This window comes from Ovis aries, chromosome 4 (genome assembly GCF_016772045.2).
Source record: "Ovis aries strain OAR_USU_Benz2616 breed Rambouillet chromosome 4, ARS-UI_Ramb_v3.0, whole genome shotgun sequence".
NCBI lineage: Eukaryota > Metazoa > Chordata > Mammalia > Artiodactyla > Bovidae > Ovis > Ovis aries.
The window spans coordinates 53,230,456-53,250,051 of NC_056057.1; the positions used below are offsets into that span (position 1 = coordinate 53,230,456).

Consider the following 19,596-nt stretch of genomic DNA (forward strand, 5'->3'; position numbering starts at 1 on the left):
ATTCATATATAGCTTGGTTATTTTATTCAGAAAAATCTGATATGTGCTATCTTTTCCTTACACATGAATTGAATAACATTTTTTAAAGCAAATCTGGAAACAAATTGCATCAAGATTCATGCTAAGTCTATCTGGTGAGAATCGTTTCTATTTTATTTTTATATTTAGATTTATATAGAAGATTAAGTATCAGTTGCATTTAAATTGAAGTATCACTTCAAAATAGTGTTTCTTTTTGTGTTTGTTTTAGTAATGTGATTTTGCTTGAATTGAATATGGGGTAATAATCACTTGCCAGCCTAGAAATAGCTAAATACCCAATTTTCAGATTAACATTGAGTTTGTAGTACTGCCTATTTGATGTTGTTACATGGCTGAAACTAAGTAAGCTCCATATTGCTTGATTGTAATGTTCATCTGGCTTCCTGCCATGTAAATGGATGTATTAATTCTCAGTTCTCAAGAGTGGTGTGAAGTTCAGTTAATTAATGTTTATAAAAGCTTCTTGAGATTGTCTGCTGAAAGATATTATGTGCATTAAAATTATATAAAAAGCAAACATGTAGAGCACTCTAGAAATTGTTGCTTAGCGAAGATAAAAGTGCTGTGAATATCTATTAGCCATATCTGAATCAATGACTCCTGGTTTCTTTATTATAGTATTTAATGACTAGTACATAAAGATGACTTAAAAATGCATCATCTCATTTGATAGTTAAGAATTCTTTATGAAATTTTGGTCAGAGTGGTTTAGGTAAAGCATTTGTCTACTGTTCATTCAGGCAGAAAATTCAAGTCACTGATTTTGTATAATGTAAAATATTAGCTGGAAGATTCATCCTTCCTTCAAAGAGAGTGCACCTATGGAAGGCATTCTAGTTGATGCTCAACATCTAATCTCCATTTCTTTCTCATAGCAGTAGAATACTGATTTTTTTTTTTTTTTTGTGCTGGACGCATGGCCATACCGAATAAAGCCTGCGCATTGTCCACCTTTCTTTCAGTTGGATGTGGTCTGTGTTAACTAATTCCAGCCAATGTAATGTGAGCAGAATTGATCTGTGAAACTTTAGGTTGCATCCTGAAAGGGAAGGCATGCCCTTTTTTTCATCCTATTGCTTGGAATGTGGTATGTGGTGACAAGCCATCTTAGGTGAAGAAAATAGCCTAAAGGTAGAGGAACAAAACAAAAGGAGTCTGGGTCCCTGAACAACTTGCAGAACAGAGCTACCATAGTAACATTATACTGTCTACTGTGAACATGTTTAAGACGTTATTAGTTTGAGTTTTGGTTATAAACCACCTATTATATCCTAACATGTCTATTTTTGCAGAAAGTGAGAGGGCAAAATGTGATTCAGTTTTTAGATCTCATACCAAATTGCCCACTCATGGACCAGGTCTCACTGAAAAATCAACTGTAATTTTTATTTGTGTGCTGGGTACATTAAAAAGTTTTAATTTAGGGGTGAGACTCATCCTGAGATGGATAAAGAAAAGTATCTCTCGTTGCACCTCTAAACAGACTAGGGAGCTCTACTTTGAAATGACTTCATTTGATGAAAACCCTGAACATTATACATGTAGTAGACTAAAAAGAAAATATGTAAGCTGAAATTATACTATGCTGAAACATTAGACAGATAAACCACCCTGACTGACCATTGCACTCTATTCTGCTGTTTCATTCTTTTGTTTATCAGATGAGTGGCTTAGTGCCAGTAACCAATCTTCTAAATAGTGAAACACAATAGAGCTAGCTGTACATTGTTCAAAAAATAAAATAAATAAATTTATATTAAAAAAAATAGGCAATCTTTATTCGAAATTCTTCAGAATTCAGGAAGGTGATACTATTACAACAAATACTCTTCAGGTATAGTTTTCATTTGATTCCTAAATACTTTTTGCTTTCATGTGAATGAGGAAAATATCTACCCCTCGCAATTTTTTTACCAACTATTTGTGTCAATGGCTCTGTGTGTATAACAAGATAAACTCGAAGTCAAATACTAGTAGTAAATACAGTTTGGCTTATTGTACTAAATAAAGATAAGTGGCATGTTCATGATAATATTTATATTCTTCACAATATTTGACTACTAGAAATACATTGTATATTTACATTTCATAAATTGATGCTTTTGAACTGTGGTGTTGGAGAAGACTCTTGAGAGTCCCTTGGACTGCAAGGAGATCCAACCAGTCCACTCTGAAGGAGATCAGCCCAGATTTCTTTGGAAGGAATAATGCTAAAGCTGAAACTCCAGTACTTTGGCCACCTCATGCAAAGAGTTGACTCATTGGAAAAGACTTTGATGCTGGGAGGGATTGGGGGCAGGAGGAGAAGGGGATGACAGAGGATGAGATGGCTGGATGGTATCACTGACTCGATGGACGTAAGTCTGAGTGAACTCTGGGAGTTGGTGATTGACAGGAAGGCCTGGCGTGTGCGATTCATGGAGTCGCAAAGAGTCAGACACAACTGAGTGACTGAACTGAACTGAACTGAAGCATCATTTAAGGAGCTTCCCTGGTAGCTCAGACAATAAAGAATCCACCTGCAGTGCAGGAGACCTGTTTCAGTCCCTGGGTGAGGAAGATCCTCTGGGGAAGGGAATGGCTACCCACTCCAGTATTCCTGCCTGGAGAATCCCATGGACAGAGGAGCCTTGGTGGGCTATAGTCTATGGGGTTGCAAAGAGTCAGACATGACTGAGTGACTAAGCATGCGCATGAGGCGTCATTCATTTCTTTCACTGAACGTAATTTATTGCTGTGTAACAAACACCCAGGACTTAACAGCTTAAAAGCATAGCAGTTATGTTACTCACAAATCTGAAATTTGGGCAGTGTTTAGAAGGAGCAGCTCATTTCTGCTCTATGAAGCATCAGTTAGACCAGCTCAACTGAAGGTAAAGGATCTATTTATAAAATGGCTTACTGTAAAAGCTGGCAAGTTGGTGCCAGTTCTGAGCTGTGAGATTAGCAGGGCTATGCACTAGTGGCCTTGATTTATTTCCCTGTTGGCCTTTCCACAATGTTTTTTGAACTTCCTCCCAACATGGTAATGAATTTCCAAAACTATGTATTTAAAAAGACAGGAAGAGGAAAATACCAGCCTATTAAGGCTATGACCTGAAAACTGGCCCAACACTGTTTCTGTCATGTTCTATTCGACAAGCAGTCACAGTGCTCACTCAGATTCAAGAAAAGGGGAATACCTCATGAATTTTATGAATGTCAAAAAAATCTTTAATTTAGTATTAAACATTTTAAATTAAATATGAAGACAGAAAAATAAGATAATAAGCAGTGTGTTCATTCTTCCTATGAAAAAATGACAAAATATTGTGAAAAGAAGTAATAGAATGGATTGGTGAGTGTTCAGAAATGTTTGGAATCTTGTATTCCAGTGGTTCTAGTCTTTCTGAGCACATGATATCCAGAGAGTAGCGGAAATTTTAGTGACAATACATGGTAGAAAAGGTCAGTTTTCATTCCAATCCCAAAGAAAGGCAATGCCAAAGAATGTTCGATTCTGCACAATTGCACTCATTTCATATGCTAGCAAAGTAATGCTCAAAATTCACTAAGCCAAGCTTCAACAGTACATGAACCATGAACTTCCATATTATCAAGCTAGATTTAGAAAAGGCAGAGGAACCAGAGATCAAATTGCCAACATCTGCTGGAACATAGAAAAAGCAAGAGAGTTCCAGAAAACACATTTGCTTTATTGACTACACCAAAGCCATTGACTGTGTGGATCACAAAACTGTGGAAAGTTCTTCAAGAGATGGGAATACCAGACCACCTGACCTGCCTCCTGAGAAATCTGTATACAGATCAAGAAGCAACAGTTAGAAATGGACATGGAACAACAGACTGGTTCCAAATCAGGAAAGGAGTATGTCAAGGCTGTATATTTTCACCCTGCTTATTTAACTTATATGCAGAGTACATCATCAGAAATGCTGGGCTGGATGAAGCACAAGCTGGAATCAAAATTTCTGGGAGAAATATCAGTAACCTCAGATATACAGATGACACAACCCTTATAGCAGAAAGCAAAGAAGAACTAAAGAACCTCTTGATGAAAGTGAAAGAGGAGAGTGAAAAAGTTGGCTTAAACTCAGTTTTCAGAAAACTAAGATCATGGCATCCAGTCCCATCACTTCATGGCCAATAGATGGGGAAACAGTGGAAACAGTGGCAGACTTTATTTTGGGGGGCTCCAAAATCACTGCAAATGGTAACTGCAGCCATGAAATTACAAGATGCTTGCTCCTTGAAAGAAAAGCTATGACCAACCTAGACAGCATATTAAAAAGCAGAGTCATTACTTTGCCAACAGAGGTCTGTCTAGTCAAAGCTATGGTTTTTCCAGTAGTCATGTATGGATGTGAGAGTTTGACTTATAAAAAAGCTGAGTACCAAAAAATTGATGCTTTTGAACTGTGGTGTTGGAGAAGACTCTAGAGAGTCCCTTGAACTGCAAGGAGATCCAACCAGTCCATCCTGAAAGAAATCAGCCCTGAGTATTCAGTGGAAGTACTGATGTTAAAGCTGAAACTCCAATACTTTGGTCGCCTGATGTGAAGAACTGACTCATTGGAAAAGACCCTGATGCTGGGAAAGATTGAAGGCAGGAGGAGAAGGGGATGACAGAGGATGAGATGGTTGGATGGCATCACTGGCTTGATGGACTTGAGTTTGTGTAAGCTCGAGGAGTTGGTGATGGACAGGGATGACTGGTGTCCTGCAGTCCATAGTATCACAAAGATTTGGGCATGACTGATCGAGTGATCTGAACTGATGGTAGAAACAGATGGTTCCCTACTCTTATCTACTCTCCTTCTTCCCTACTAAGAGAAAGTGGACCTTACAGTCTACTCTAGATTTCTTTAAATATGATGTAACTAATCTTATATGTGGTTCAGTTAAGTTCAGTCGCTGAGTTGTGTCCGACTCTTTGCAACCCCATGAACCACAGCACACCAGGCCTCCCTGTCCACCACCAACTCCCGGAGTCTACCCAAACCCATGTCCATTGAGTCAGTGATGCCATCCAACCATCTCGTCTTCTGTCATCCCCTTCTCCTCCTGACTTCAATCTCCCCAGCATCAGGGTCTTTTCAAATGAGTCAGCTCTTCGCATCAGGTGACAAAGTATTGGAGTTTCAGCTTCAGCATCATTCCTTCCAGTGAATACCCAGGACTGATCTCCTTTAGGATGGACTGGTTGGATCTCCTTGCAGTCCAAGGGACTCTCAAGAGTCTTTTCCAACACCACAATTCAAAAGCATCAGTTCTTTGGTGCTCAGCTTTCTTTATAGTCCAACTCTCACATCCATACATGACTGCTGGAAAAACCATAGTCTTGACTAGACGGACCTTTGTGGACAAAGTAATGTCTCTGCTTTTGAATATGCTATCTAGGTTGGTCATAACTTTCCTTCCAAGGAGTAAGTGTCTTTATATGTGGTTAAACCAAGCAATAGGGTTTCTGTTGCATAAAGTCAAATCCAGTTTCTAGGGGAATTACTGCTCTAAACAATTCAGCAATAATTATAGTATAATCACTGCTAGAGATTAATAGTATACCATAGGATCTGTACAAGCAGATTTGCCTCTGTTCACTGTGGTTTTTTTTTTAATGAATGGAGCTATTACTGCTTTGACTGCTTTCTTGCTTATATTCACGAGGGAAAGCTTTTGCATGTTTAATAAGTTTGGGCTCTTTGTGCCAGCATGATATTATGACATGCTTCTTACTTCTTATTTGCAGCATACTTAACCCTGCTTCATAGTGGGCAAAAAGGTCTTCTTAGAAGAACATTCCATCTAATAGTAATGTGCTTGGTTGTGGCAAAAATAAATTGGACAAAATGCTTGCAGTATGTCAGTGATGGAATCATTGTTATAACTGGTGAGATACAATTTTAGCTAAGTTTGGAAGGTATTTTATACTACATAAATTTTAAGAGCTGTACCCAAAGAGCAGAGTAGTACCAAAAGATGAATATATATTTGAAGTAAAGTGTATGGATTTGGCTGCTTTCATTTCAGTTTAGTCGCTCAGTCGTGTCTGACTCTTTGCTACCCCATGGACTGCAGCATGCTAGGCTTCCCTGTCCATCACCAACTCCTGGAGCTTACTCAAACTCATGTCCATCAAGTTGGTGATGCTATGCAAACATCTCATCCTCTGTCGTCCCCTTCTCCTCCTGCCTTCAGTCTTTGCTTGCATCAGGGTCTTTTCCAATGAGTCAGTTCTTCGTATCAGATGGCCAAAGAATTGGAGTTTCAGCTTTAGCACCAGTCCTTCCAATGAATATTCAGGGCTGATTTCCTTTAGGATGGACTGGTTTGATCTCCTTGCAGTCTAAGGGACTCTCTAGAGTCTTCTCCAACACAACAGTTCAAAGCATCAATTCTTCGGCACTCAGCTTTTTTATAAGTCCAACTCTTACATCCATACATGACTATTGGAAAAAACATAGCTTTGACCTGATGGACCTTTGTTGGCAGAGTAATGTCTCTGCTATTTAATATGCTGTCTAGGTTGGTCATAGCTTTTCTTCCAAGGAGTAAGCATCTTTCAATTTCATAGCTGCAGTCACCATCTGCAGTGATTTTGGAGCCCCCCAAAATAGTCTGTCACTGTTTCCATTGTTTTCCCGTCTATTTGCCATGAAGTGATGGGACTGGATGCCATGATCTTAGTTTTCTGAATGTTGAGCGTTATGCCTACTTTCACTTTCATCAAGAGTCTCTTTGGTGGTTCTTCGCTTTCTGACATAAGTGTGGTCTCATCTGTGTATCTGAGGTTATTGATAGTTCTCCTGGCAATCTTTGATTCCAGCTTGTGCTTCTTCCAGTCCAGCATTTCTCACGATGTACTCTGCATATAAGTTAAATAAGCAGAGTGACAATATACAGCCTTGACATACTCCTTTCCCAATTTAAAATCAGTCTGTTGTTCCATGTCCATTTCTAACTGTTGCTTCTTGACCTGCATACAGATTTCTCAGGAGGCAGGTCAGGTGGTCTGGTATTCCCATCCCTTGAAGAATTTTCCACAGTTTGTTGTGATCCACATAGTCAAAGGCTTTGGTGTAGTCAGTAAAGCAGAAGTTGATGCTTTTCTGGAACTTTCTTGCTTTTTTGATGATCCAACGGATGTTGCTTTAACGCACAGCTGCTTTAACAGAGACCAAACAACAGGGGCTTAAAGTTGATAATTTATTTTTCTCTCATGTAAAGTGTAAGAGGTAGGTGGTCAGGGAAGGAGGATAGACAGTTCTAGTTCACCAGGAAATCCAGGTTCCTTCTGTATCATACCATGCCATCTATAGGTTACAAAGGTTGTCATTATCCACATAGTCAAAGCTGGCTTACCACCACTATGTTCATATTGTGTATTTCAGGAATGGGAGAAGTTACACACAATGGCTAAGTAGCCAGATAAGAATCTGGTCCAGAAATTGTCCCCATCATTTCCACTTAAATCTCATTGGGCATTTTTTTTTTTTAAAGAAACTGCAACCAATTGAATGGTCTGTTAAGAAATGACTCTAGGTGGAACCCCATGTGTCCAGCTAAAAATAGGAAGTTCTATATCTTAAAAGAAGGGGGAATATTCATGCTGGGTAGCAGCTACCTGACACTTTTATAATGAATATGTTATCTGCCTTCAGGGGAGGAAGGGTCTATCATTCTGGTAATGTTAGACTTTAGGCTTTTATAAGGAGATGTTAAAGTGAACACACTGGTATTCTTTTAAAAATACTTATTTATTTGGCTGTGCTGGGTCTTAGCTGAGGCACATGGTATCCTCAATCCTCATTGTGGCATATGGAATCTTTAGTTTCAGCATATGGGGTCTTTAGTTGTGGCATGCAGACTCTTAGCTGCAGCATGTGGGATCTAGTTCCCTGACCAGGGATCGAACCTGGGCCCCCTGCATTGGGAGCACAGCCACTGGACCACCAAGTCCCATACATCTGGCACTGATATCCAGTGGACCTGCCCTCAATCAGTATTGTTTGTGCTCTCCAGTTCTCGTTAATACCAGTTGGTTTACGATTGCTTGATTCCTTTTTTTCTTGGCTTCTGGATTCCTTGCCTTTATCACTGTCTTGCCCCACTGCCATCTTGACTGAAACTTAACACTCTTTGCTTTCAATATGTGCATTGAAATTATGAAGTTTGCAAACTTTACTGAGGACTGGGGGTGGTTGTTAGTGACAAGAGATCACTTGTTCAAGGAACAATGCACCTGTACTGTAGTTTTTGCTCTTCCTCATTTCCCTTCTCACCTCATCTCTGAGGTGAGTTCATCTACTCATTCCAAGTTGTCCCAAAGACTTCCAAATTCCTTTTCCTCTATTAAATAGAACTATTTTCCTATTCCTCTGAGGCCTTCACAGCCCATACTGGATCCTTCTACCTCAACTGTTATCCCAGCAAAAGTTGTTTTCTCCCTTAAAGGAATTATAGTGCCATGTTTTGGGAAAGAATAAATTTCCATACCTTATTATAAAACAAAGTCAACTTCTGTATTTCCTGTAAAAATGTTGTTGAGGACATTTTCCATTGCATTACACAATTTCCCTTTATAAAGCTCTACATCAGAAAGTTCTTGTAGATTTCAGAAAAATTTTGCTTCTCCTAAAGCATGCTTCCTCCTTTCTGATAACAAAATCTGTATAACTTATCATGTTTCCTGAACCGTACAATTCCAAGCCAAATTTGCAGCTCTATCATTGCAATTTTGTTAAGCATACTTTAAGCACATTTATGTTTCTGTCATTGTGTGGGCCATTTTATATGTCTATCATATCTATCATCTTTTCTTATTAGACATTTCAAATCCTTTTCAAAAAGAGTCAAGATAAAAAATGAGTTGATTATTAATATCTAAACAAGTGACTTAAAGGTCATCTAAGGCAATAGTGTGCAGTGTATTTGACACTCCCCTATCCAACTAGTTACATAAGGGAATAGGCCCTATGGACCACTTACTCTACTCATTTCTACTTTCCAAGGGAATAATAACCCAGTGTATATGTTCTCTTTAGATTAAGAATGAAAATTTTAAAACTTTAACCTTTGCTAACTCATGTGGTTGTCTGTACCAGACACTTCTGTATCATTTTAGATTCCTTTGCCATCAGTTGTCCCCAAGTCCTTGGTCTCTCATTTTACTCACTCCATCTTGGTAAGAGTTTCATCCATTTTCAAGAGAGTACAGCTCTCCTTACAGTACCTCTCCTTAAGCCTTCCCATGCACTATTTACCCTCTGCTCTGGGGTGTCCTTGCTGATGGTGAGGAAGAAGACACAATGGGGTCTGTGAGCTACCCCTGTATTTGTGACCTAGAAATGAGAAGGAGCTTATACCCTTTAGTTAGTTCTGTGTCATGCGCTAGGCAAGAATACCAGGCCATTCAAAGCTGGCCAAGAATGAGTGAATCTAGAATGGATGGTGGAAGGGGGGGGATGAGCTGATGAACACCAATTATAGTCTCATGAGACTAGCAATAGATGTAGGCACTAAAGCTGGTTTCACTGATTTTATTACCATAGTCTCCTGCTTTGCTGGACTCTCTAATAAAGTAGTTGCACATATGCTCTAACTTCTGTCTCTGCTTTCTGAGGAACCTGGCTAAGATAGTGCGTTTTGGAAATTGGCCCTTGATCCTATATACATAAAGGTATAATACACACCTCTAAATCTATAGAGGTGTGTATCATTCCCCATAAGGGACTAAGGAAAGATTTTTGTTCTTTCTTGGCTCATGAGGAGAATCCTTGTCGCTTACTCACCAGTGGACCATATACCATTCTCTGAGAATCACTGACCCATAGGATTTTAACAAGGATTGCCCCATACTGCTTTTGAAGTTCTAGAGTTGGAATGCTTTAACAGTTTATATAACTTAGTTTTCTAACAACTTGGGTTGATAAATTGTATTTGAAAAGTGTTACTGAAATATCCAAAATTCTCAGTAGAAATTCCAAGAAGGCAGGCAGCTCTGGGGCAGCATTTTTTTTTTTTTAATTTGTTTCATGTGGACCATTTTAAAGGCTTTATTGAATTTGTTACAATATTACTTCTGGGTTTGGGTTTTTTTTTTACATTTTGGTTTTTTGGTCAGAAGACATATGGAATTTCAGTTTCCCGACCAGGGATTGAACCCATACCCCTGCATTGGAAGGCAATCACTGGACCACCAGGGAAGTCCCTGGGGCAGCATTTTTATTGTTGTATTTGTTGGGAACAGTTTATCACATTGGAACTGGAATGATCATGGATTGGAAAGGCAGGTTGGGAGTCTGGACTGGGTTAGTTAAGACAACAGTATAAGTGAAGTTTATGTGAATGATCAGAATTAAGAAATCACAGAAACTTGGGTGAGACTATGGCAGATGCTCTGACTTGAGATCAGTAACCAAGGTCCGTGAAATAGGCCTGGATTAGAATTCAGGAGGAGACAAGGCCAAAGGCTGAGCTGATGCACCTACTCAAAGTCAGGGTAGCAAGAAAGGGATCCCACTAGGACACTTGGAAATTGAGAAATGTCTCCTTTAGACAGGCCAATCTTTTATATATGCTTTCTGGGTCTCTAGACTTCCAGAGAATTAGTGACCCAAGGTCTGAGACCTAAAGGCTCATGAAGTGCAGCAATTTTCTTACACAAGGAAAATTGTGATAATTTTAAAGGAAAATAGCTTTTTTATCTTCTAGAACAATTTCAGTGACTTAGAATAGACCCTGTCAAAGGGAGAGCAATGCAGATTCAGCACAGATCATGATTTTTCATACCTTCCTTTTATCTTCTCTGAAGCCTTTGGCTTTTTACTTCCAGTTTGTTCTTTCTGGTGTGGACACTTCTTTGAGGATGCAACATGGTGACCACTCAGCATTTAGTTAACTGATACGAACTAAGTTAAGACTGATAACTATCTGCTTTCTCCTTGATTTATGTTATAAACTGTCATCCATCTGCTCCTGGCGACTCCTGCTAATAGGAAGTAACTTGCCAGAATAAATGGGAAGCATGCTACATTTTTTAGAAGACAAACTGATCATCTATAGTATGTCAATTATTTCTTGTCAGAAGCAAAAAGCGTGGACATCCTTAGATTCTAAGGGAGAGAAGACCTTATCTTTTCTTATCTATTCTTACCTTGCCTCTTTTAATTGTTGTGTTGTTTAGTTGCTAAGTCATATATGACTCTTTTGTGACCATGGACTGTAGCCTGCCAGATTTCTCTGTCCATGGGATTTCCCAAGCAAGAATACCGGGAGGGGGACTGCGGGGGGCAGGGGGAGTGGGTTGCCACTCCCTTCTCCAGGGGATCTTCCGGACCCAGGGATCCAACCTGAGTTTCCTGCATTGTAGGATTCTTTACTGCTGAGCCAGTGGGGAAGCCCCTTTTAATTGTAAATGTTGCTAATTATTGTCATCATTTGACAGATGAGGAAAGTGACGCTCTGAGCGATGCACCTTGTAGAGTAAGTAAGTACAGATTTGACATCAGGTCTGTCGGGCTCCAAAGCTTGAACTGTGTCGCTATATCAAAGGCCCTCTGATTATTCTTATAGCTGTCTATGCACAAATGACAAGAAAATCTTTATGGTGTTTTCTTTTTGAAAAACTCAATCTTTTACCATTCTAAAATGAATGTGCACTTGATTTGGAAGTTTAGAAAACACTGAGAAACTTAAAAGAGGCAGTATCAGTAAAATTGTTTAAAATTATTTAGTACTGACTATTAAAATATTGATCATATTTAGACAATAAAAAGTGCAAAGCCCCTTAAAAGCTAATTTGATTTTAACAGAAAGTCATGCTGTAAAGTGTAAGGTCTAGCTAAAGAAATGTCTTTTTATATAGTGGGAACATTCATTAGAATAGGGAAAATAATGAGGATCTACATGCTCAGTTTAAGGGAAGAATCATGAAAGCTTGAAACATCTGAGGGACTCTACCATTGCTGCAACTCTTGAAAATTTGATCACAAACAAGCCCTGTCTATCATTACTGGAATTTACTACAACAAACTGACCCCAAACAAAGCATATCTAGATATCTTTTGTGGCATTCTTTCTGTTCCATAAATATCAGTGGTCTGCAAATATATTGAAGTTTGATCTATTCTAGAGTAAGAATGAGTTATATCAGAGGCTTTCTAATCCAGAGAGACTGACCATTAAAATAAACTTGTTAGGGGAAGCACTGTGATTGAAACCACCCACCCTGGCCAGGCACCATAGTAACCATTTACATGAGTTGTTTTAGGGGCAGGAGGTCCTGGCAAGGAAAAGGGAACTAATAAGCCTCCACCAACCAGAAGATTTCGGGAAAGGTCAAAAGGAGACATCACCTGTCCAACCACCTCCCAGAATCCTTCTCTCTGGCATCCGTCTTGGCTGAGCTATGCGTGCGCCACCAGGAAAGACTCTGAATTAGAATGATTGGCCAAAAACCACCCAGAAACTAATCCCATCACCATAAAACCCGAAACTGTGAGCCACGCAGGCAGAGCTGTTCTCCTGGGTTCCCTTACCTTACTGCTCTCCACCCGGGTGCCCTTTCCCAATAAAATCTCTTGTTTTTTCAACACATGTCTCTTTGGACCATTCATTTCCGAGTGTTAGACAAGAGCCCAGTTTCTGACCCTGGAAGGGGTCCCCCTTCCTGCAACAAACTTAGGAATATTATAACAGATGCCTCATTATTTACCTGTTTTAAAAGAATGTTCTCTTTTCCATATCTGTATAAGTAACATAGACCCCTATTTTTAACAAAGAGTTAATTTCATGATTCAGTTATACCATGTAGCAAACCATATCTTCAGCTACTTTAAAGTGTATATAGAAATATTTAATATTACAGAGATGAGCTGTAAGAAATAGAGGGTTTATATTTACTACTGGAAATATTTTAGTTCTAATGATGGAAAATTTCTCCCAGAAAATGTTGCTAAACATTTTGTGGTATAACTTTTAAAAAAGTAATCAAATAGAAAACATGGCATAGCAACCATAAAAGGCTTATTTATTAGAAAGTTGTTTAGAGACTTTTCTTTAAAAAAATTTTTCCAGAAGACAGCTAAAATGATCTGAAGAACACATGAATAAGCAAATCTTTTCAAGGAATTCTAGGTAAATAAGCTAAGGGATAGGTTATTCATGTGTGGTAATTATTCTGTAGGTAAGATTACTCTAAAAAGATTAAGATTTACTTGTATTCTTTTTTCTGTTTTATAATTCCTGAAGATTTTTCTATAGTACTTATCCTGATGTAGGTCACAATATTCTTGAAAAGTCAACTTCAAATGGCATTATTGATATTTTCAGCCATGTCAAAAACCAGTGTCTTCTGTAAGTTTTCACAAGAAGAATTAAATCTATAGTCTAAATTTGAAACATATATAGGAAACAATTGCAGGAAACTAAAAAATTCCTTTAAACGATACTATATCTTAACAGAAATGTTGTACAGAAATGCCTCAATTGACTGCAATATTTGGGTAATATGCTATTTTGTTTAATTACTTTTTTATTTTTAGTTTAAAATTAAGTATTTCACTTTTAAATATCAATGAAATTCTTTTTTAAATGTATTCACAATCTTTACTGTCACAGGAAGTAAAAAAAGTATATTAATCTCTTTGACCACTGTGAATTTCCAGTGTCTGCTTTCTGAATGTCAGTAATCATTGTCTGATCAGAGATTAGAACGGATATATATAACTTCAGCACATTAACAGGGAATTTATTATTTGAATAAATGCTTCATATAAACTTCCTTTCTTAGAATGTACTTCTTTTTCATCTTTGTTAAAATAGAGTTCTACTAATGGCTTGGGATTGGCATTGTTTAATCAGGGGCTTAAAATCCTAGACAGATAGATAGATGTTTGTTCAAGTAGGGTTTTATGTGTTCTTGATGGGACTTTGTGAATGCAGAGCTAGACTGTGGAGGCCTAGTTCATACACTTGCAGTGATACACTCAACAGGTTGTAGTTCACAGTTGGGGATTGGATGGGAGAAAGTGACCTGGATGTGGAGATGGGCCTTGAGTGAACAAAGTCTAACATCCAAGCACTGGGTGAAAGAGGAAAGTAAAAAGCTGGCTTGAAATTAAACATTAAAAAACCTAAAATCATGGCATCTGCTCTCATCACTTCATGGCAAATAGAAGGGGGAAAAGTGAAAGCAGTGACAGATCTTTTATTTTCCTGGGCTCCAAAATCACTGCGGATGGTGACTGCAGCTATGAAGTTAAAAGATGCTTGCTCCTTGGAAGAAAAGCTATGACAAACTTAAACAGTATATTAAAAAGTAGAGATATCACTTTGCTGACAAAGATCTATCTAGTCAAAGCTATGGTTGTTCCTGTAATCATGTATGGATGTGAGAGCTGGACCATACAGAAGGCTGAACGTGAAAGAATCAATGCTTTTTAACTGTGGTGCTGGAGAAGACTCATGAGAGTCCTTTGGACTGCAAGGAAATCAAACCAGTCAATCCTAAAGGAAATCAACCATGAATATTCATTGGAAGAACTCGTGCTGAAGCTGAAGCTCCAATATTTTGGTCACCTGATGGGAAGAGCTTGACTCATTGGAAAAGACCCTGATACTGGAAAAAGGTTAAAGGCAAAAGGAGAAGGGGGCAGCACAGAATGAGATGGTTAAGTAGCATCACCAACTCAATGGACATGAATTTGAGCAAACACTGGGAGACAGTGAAAGACAGGGGAGCCTGGCATACTGTTGTCCACAGGGTCATAAAGAGTCAGACACGACTTAGTGACTGAATAGCAACAACAACTGTTGTAAACTCTGGCTTGACTTTGGAAATAGAAGTCCAGATATGGCTGGATAGCTACCACCAGGAAAGCTAACCAGATGGATGATGGTTAATTGGTTCTGAAAGACTGTTTTATGTTGGTGCTTGTGAGTGGAAGATTCAACATGGGAAAGGAAGGCTAGGGCACATTAGGGCCCATACATATGATCTGGATTTAGAAGACAGTTCCAGTGCTAAAGGAGTACTGGGAAAATAAATAGGATCACTAGATATAACCAAGCCAGGCTTCAACAGTATGTGAACTGTGAACTTCAAGATGTTCAAGCTGGATTTAGAAAAGGTAGAGGGACCAAAGATCAAACTGCCAACATTTGTTGGGTCATCGAAAAAGCAAGAGAGTTCCAGAAAAACATCAACTTCTACTTTATTGACTACACCAAAGCCTTTGACTGTGTGGATCACAGCAAACTGTAGAAAATTCTTCAAGAGATGGGAATACCAGATCACCTGACCTGCCTCCTGAGAAATCTGTATGCAGGTCAAGAAGCAACAGTTAGAAATGGACATGGAACAACAGACTGGTTCCAAACCAGGAAAGGAGTACATCAAGGTTATGTATTGTCACTCTGCTTATTTAACTAATATGCAGAGTACATCATGTGAAATGCCAAGCTGCATGAAGCACAAACTGGAATCAAAATTGCTGGGAGTAGTATCAATAACCTTAGATATACAGATGACATCACCCTAATGGCAGAAAGCAAAGAAGAACTAAAGAGCCTGTTGATGAAAGTGAAAGAGGAGAGTGAAAAATTTGGCTTAAAGCTCAACATTCGGAAAACTAAGATCATGGCATCCAGTCCCATCACTTCATGGCAAATAGATGGGGAAACAATGGAAACAGTGAGAGACTTTATTTTTGGGGCCTCCAAAATCACTGCAGATGGTGACTGCAGCCGTGAAATTAAAAGACACTTGCTCCTTGGAAGAAAAGCTATGACCAAACTAGACAGCATATTAAAAAGCAGAGTCATTACTTTGTCAACAAAGGTCCGTTTAGTCAAGGCTATGGTTTTTCTAGTAGTCATGTATGGATGTGTGAGTTGGACTATAAAGAAAGCTGAGTACCAAAGAATTGGTGCTTTTGAACTGTGGTGTTGGAGAAGACACTTGAGAGTCCCTTGGACTGCAAGGAGATCCAACCCATCAATTCTAAAGGAAATCAGCACTGAGTATTCATTGAAAGGACTGATGCTGAAGCTGAAACTCCAATACTTTGGCCACCTGATGCAAAGAACTGATTCATTGGAAAAGACCCTGATGTTGGGAAAGATTGAAGGCAGGAGGAGAAGGGGATGACAAAGGATGAGATGGTTGGATGGCATCATCAACTCAATGGACTTGAGATTGAGTAAGCTCCAGGAGTTGGTGATGGACAGGGAGGCCTGGTGTGCTGTGGTCCATGGGGTTGCAGAGTCAGACACGACTGAGCAACTGAACTGAACTGAGATGTAACCATCCAGTATAAAATCAGGGATCTCCATATATAACTATAAGTAGTGAAAGGAGATGACAATGAACATCTTTTCCTCCTGCTCCTAGTTATGGAAATACAGGGAAAGAATGTACATTTTAAATGTAAACTAAGATTGGAAGAAAGAAAATAAAAATCCCTGGTGCCAGAAATAAAGAAGGAACACAAAATCAGATTTGCTAGGAGAAGATGAAGCCATAGAGGCTCAGAGGGATTTCCCAACCAGAGAGATTTAAAAGTTTGGGCTAGAGTCCAGTTCAGAGACAGGAGATGGGGGTGCAGTAAGACAGACATTGTGATAGTCCTGTGCTTCTGTGAAAGTCTTAAAGGGTTGACCCTTGTATGAAATGAGACTGCAGAAACTCTACCCTCTGGGACATGCCTGAGGTGGGTTGGGTAAAGAAATCTGCAAGGAATTGGAAATTTAAGTCAGCACAAACAGGTGTGAGTCCTGAACTTACACAGCTCTTAGGATGTAGGAATTCCAAATTGAGAAATTCATTTCAATATTGGCACTAGAACTCATGAACCTCCCAGGTCTCTGGAAGAAATGAGTGGAACAGCTCTTAAAGGATCATCCTACAAAGCAGAGCACATGAGATTTAAAAAAATATTAGAAAATAAAACTCCATGAGGGTGAGAGAACAGCTGCGATAACCAGGAGAATTTGCACTCCAAGAACTAGAGATTATAGAATGATCTGAAACATAATAGATGCATTAAACAAGCTTAAAGATTTAAAAAGAAAGAATTAAAATCTATAATAAAAATAAACCAAGTAGTATGAAAAAATAAAAGGCATAGTTATAAAGAACGCATAATAAGTTAAATGAAAATTCAAATGTTAAGTAGCAGATTAAGCCTGGCCCCAAAGAAAATAAGTGATTGGAGAGCTAGTCTGAAAAAATCAATTAAAATGTAGCACAGGAACATAAATTTAGATATTTAAAAAATGATGAAGAGAGATGCAGAGTAGATAAGAAGGCCCAGCATAGGGATTTCAGTAGTATAACACTGAGATAATAAGAATGAGTTTCTTTGATTGCAAATTTTCTAGAGCTCAAGAAAGATAGGAGTCCTCAGTTTGGACAACAACAAAAAAACCCCTAACGTCTAAGTGAAATATGTGAAAACAAATCCAAATCTAGGCTCCTCAAAAACAAACACACTTAAAAGCTATCAGAAATAGAGAAAAAAAAAAAAACTAAGAGAAGTGACATTTAGACTGAAAGCAATTTTCTCATTGAAGAACTATATTAAGGAGACAAAGGAATGCATTTTTAAATGTTGAAGTAAACAAAGGGTGGAGTTTATTTCTTTACTGCTTGAATTCTGGGTTCAACTGTGCAACTTGCTCTAGCCAATAGTATGAAGTGAAAATGATGATGTACCAGTTTCAAACTGAGGCCTGAACTGTATTTTCTGTACTGATGCCTTTGCCTTGGGGAAGAACATGCTTATGCTACCCACTCGTCCTAGGAGGAGAATGAGAGACGTGAAAAGCACAGCCACTCTAAACTGAGAATGGTGGAGATTAGCTTACCCATAGACACATGAAAATAAATCACTGCTTTTTTAAGTTCTTGAGTAGATTGTTGTATTATTTTCCCACTACTGATGTAACAAATTAACTCAAATTTAGTGACCTAAAACAATACAAATTTGTTCTCTTACAGTTCTGAAAGTCTGCAGTGTGTCACTTAGGCTAAAATCAAAGTGTTATCAGGGCTGTTTATTCTGGAGGCTCTAAGGGAGAATTTGTTTCTCTGCCTTTCCAAGGAGGCAGACTGCATTCCTTGGCTCATCTATCCTGTGTCACTCCATTTTTTTGTTCTGTTGTCACATCAGCTTCTGTGGTCAAATCTCATTCTACATTCTTCTTATGGAACACTTGTTATTACATTTAGGGCCCACCTGAATAAACCAGGTTCTTTCCATCTCAAGAACCTTAACTTATATCTGCAAAGCCCCCTTTTTCGTATAATGTAATATTCACATGTTCTGAGAATTTGGATGTGGACACTGGATATGGATATTTTGGGGAGCAGGCATGATTTAGCAGAACACAATTGTTCTATAGGGTTTAATTTTAATTTATTTTTTTCAGGGAATCAGAGATCAAGAGATACTGAAAGAACTACTAAAGGCTATAGTTAATAGATAGCATTAGTATAGTGATTAAGCACAGGGAGTTTTTAGACAAACTGCTTCATTTCAAATACAAATTCTGCCACTTTCTATACATGCAAACTTGAAGTTACTTACCTCCATGACCCCTGTGACTGTTTCCACAAGAGTAAGAATGGAAATAATGATAGCTGTACCTACCTCAGGGGCTTCTAATGAGGAGTAAATGAATTAATATTAGCAAAGTGCTTCAATATAAGAGTCATAGTAAGTGTTATATAAATGTTTGTTAAATAACAAAAATGAAATAATCCAGAATAAGAGAGTGGAATATCTGAATCATTTCACTGGTAGCACAATTTAAAATACCTGACAACAGCAATGTGCTGGAGATACTGTGAGGGAAATGGGAATTCTGAGGTGTAAGAGTGGTTGTGTAAATTGATATTATTTTCTAAAGCAATTTGGGGACATCTAATTGAATTGAAGTTAAGCTTATCCTATTAGGCAACAATTTTGGTATATACCCAAACAACCCCCTGGCAAATCTGCACGTGGAGACCCATGAGGACTGTCACAGCATTTTATAATAGTGTTTATGATAGGGACCCTGTCTGAAATCAGATTTCTCAGGAGCAAAGTCTGAGACAGTCATAAATATGTATGCCATTTATTATAGGTGTGCTAACTCTGAAGGAGTGAGGAAAGCAGGGGCAGGATGGAGAAATGCCAGCCAGGATGTGGTCTCAGGTAAAAATCTCTAGTTTGGGTCATATCCAAGAAGGGCTCTGCAACACAAATCATATTGAAGAGTGCCTCCCTTAAGTTAAGGGGAATGTTTTGTACCCTATACCTTGGATGTGTGTATGGGGTGAGATGCTGTCATCTCTAGGGCAAGGTAGCTCCCATCAGCCAAGAGGGATCTCTGGATAAATGGGCAACTGTGAGCTGTCAGCAGTCAAACCTTAGAGCAAGCAGCTGGGGGTAAATGCAGTGTCTAGAGGAAAAGGGTAGGACACTGCAATTCCCCTAAAAAATGTAATTCAATAAAACCTATTATTTGTTAATAGGAGAATGAGTAAAATATTATCTTATGCCATCT

General features: G+C 38.6%; 1 protein-coding gene across 2 annotated transcripts in view; it reads left to right on the top strand.

Annotated features, from left to right (window-relative positions):
• The window catches only part of TFEC (transcription factor EC), a 789,619-nt gene that overhangs the window by 18,147 nt on the left and 751,876 nt on the right, over positions 1-19,596 (top strand). The window contains exon 2 of one of the 2 annotated variants that reach the window (XM_060414723.1): positions 19,174-19,244. The exons of the other annotated variant lie outside the window; for it this stretch is intronic. The gene's annotated coding sequence lies outside the window, so the exon portion shown is untranslated. The remainder of the gene's footprint in view (positions 1-19,173; positions 19,245-19,596) is intronic. 2 annotated transcript variants of the gene reach the window in all.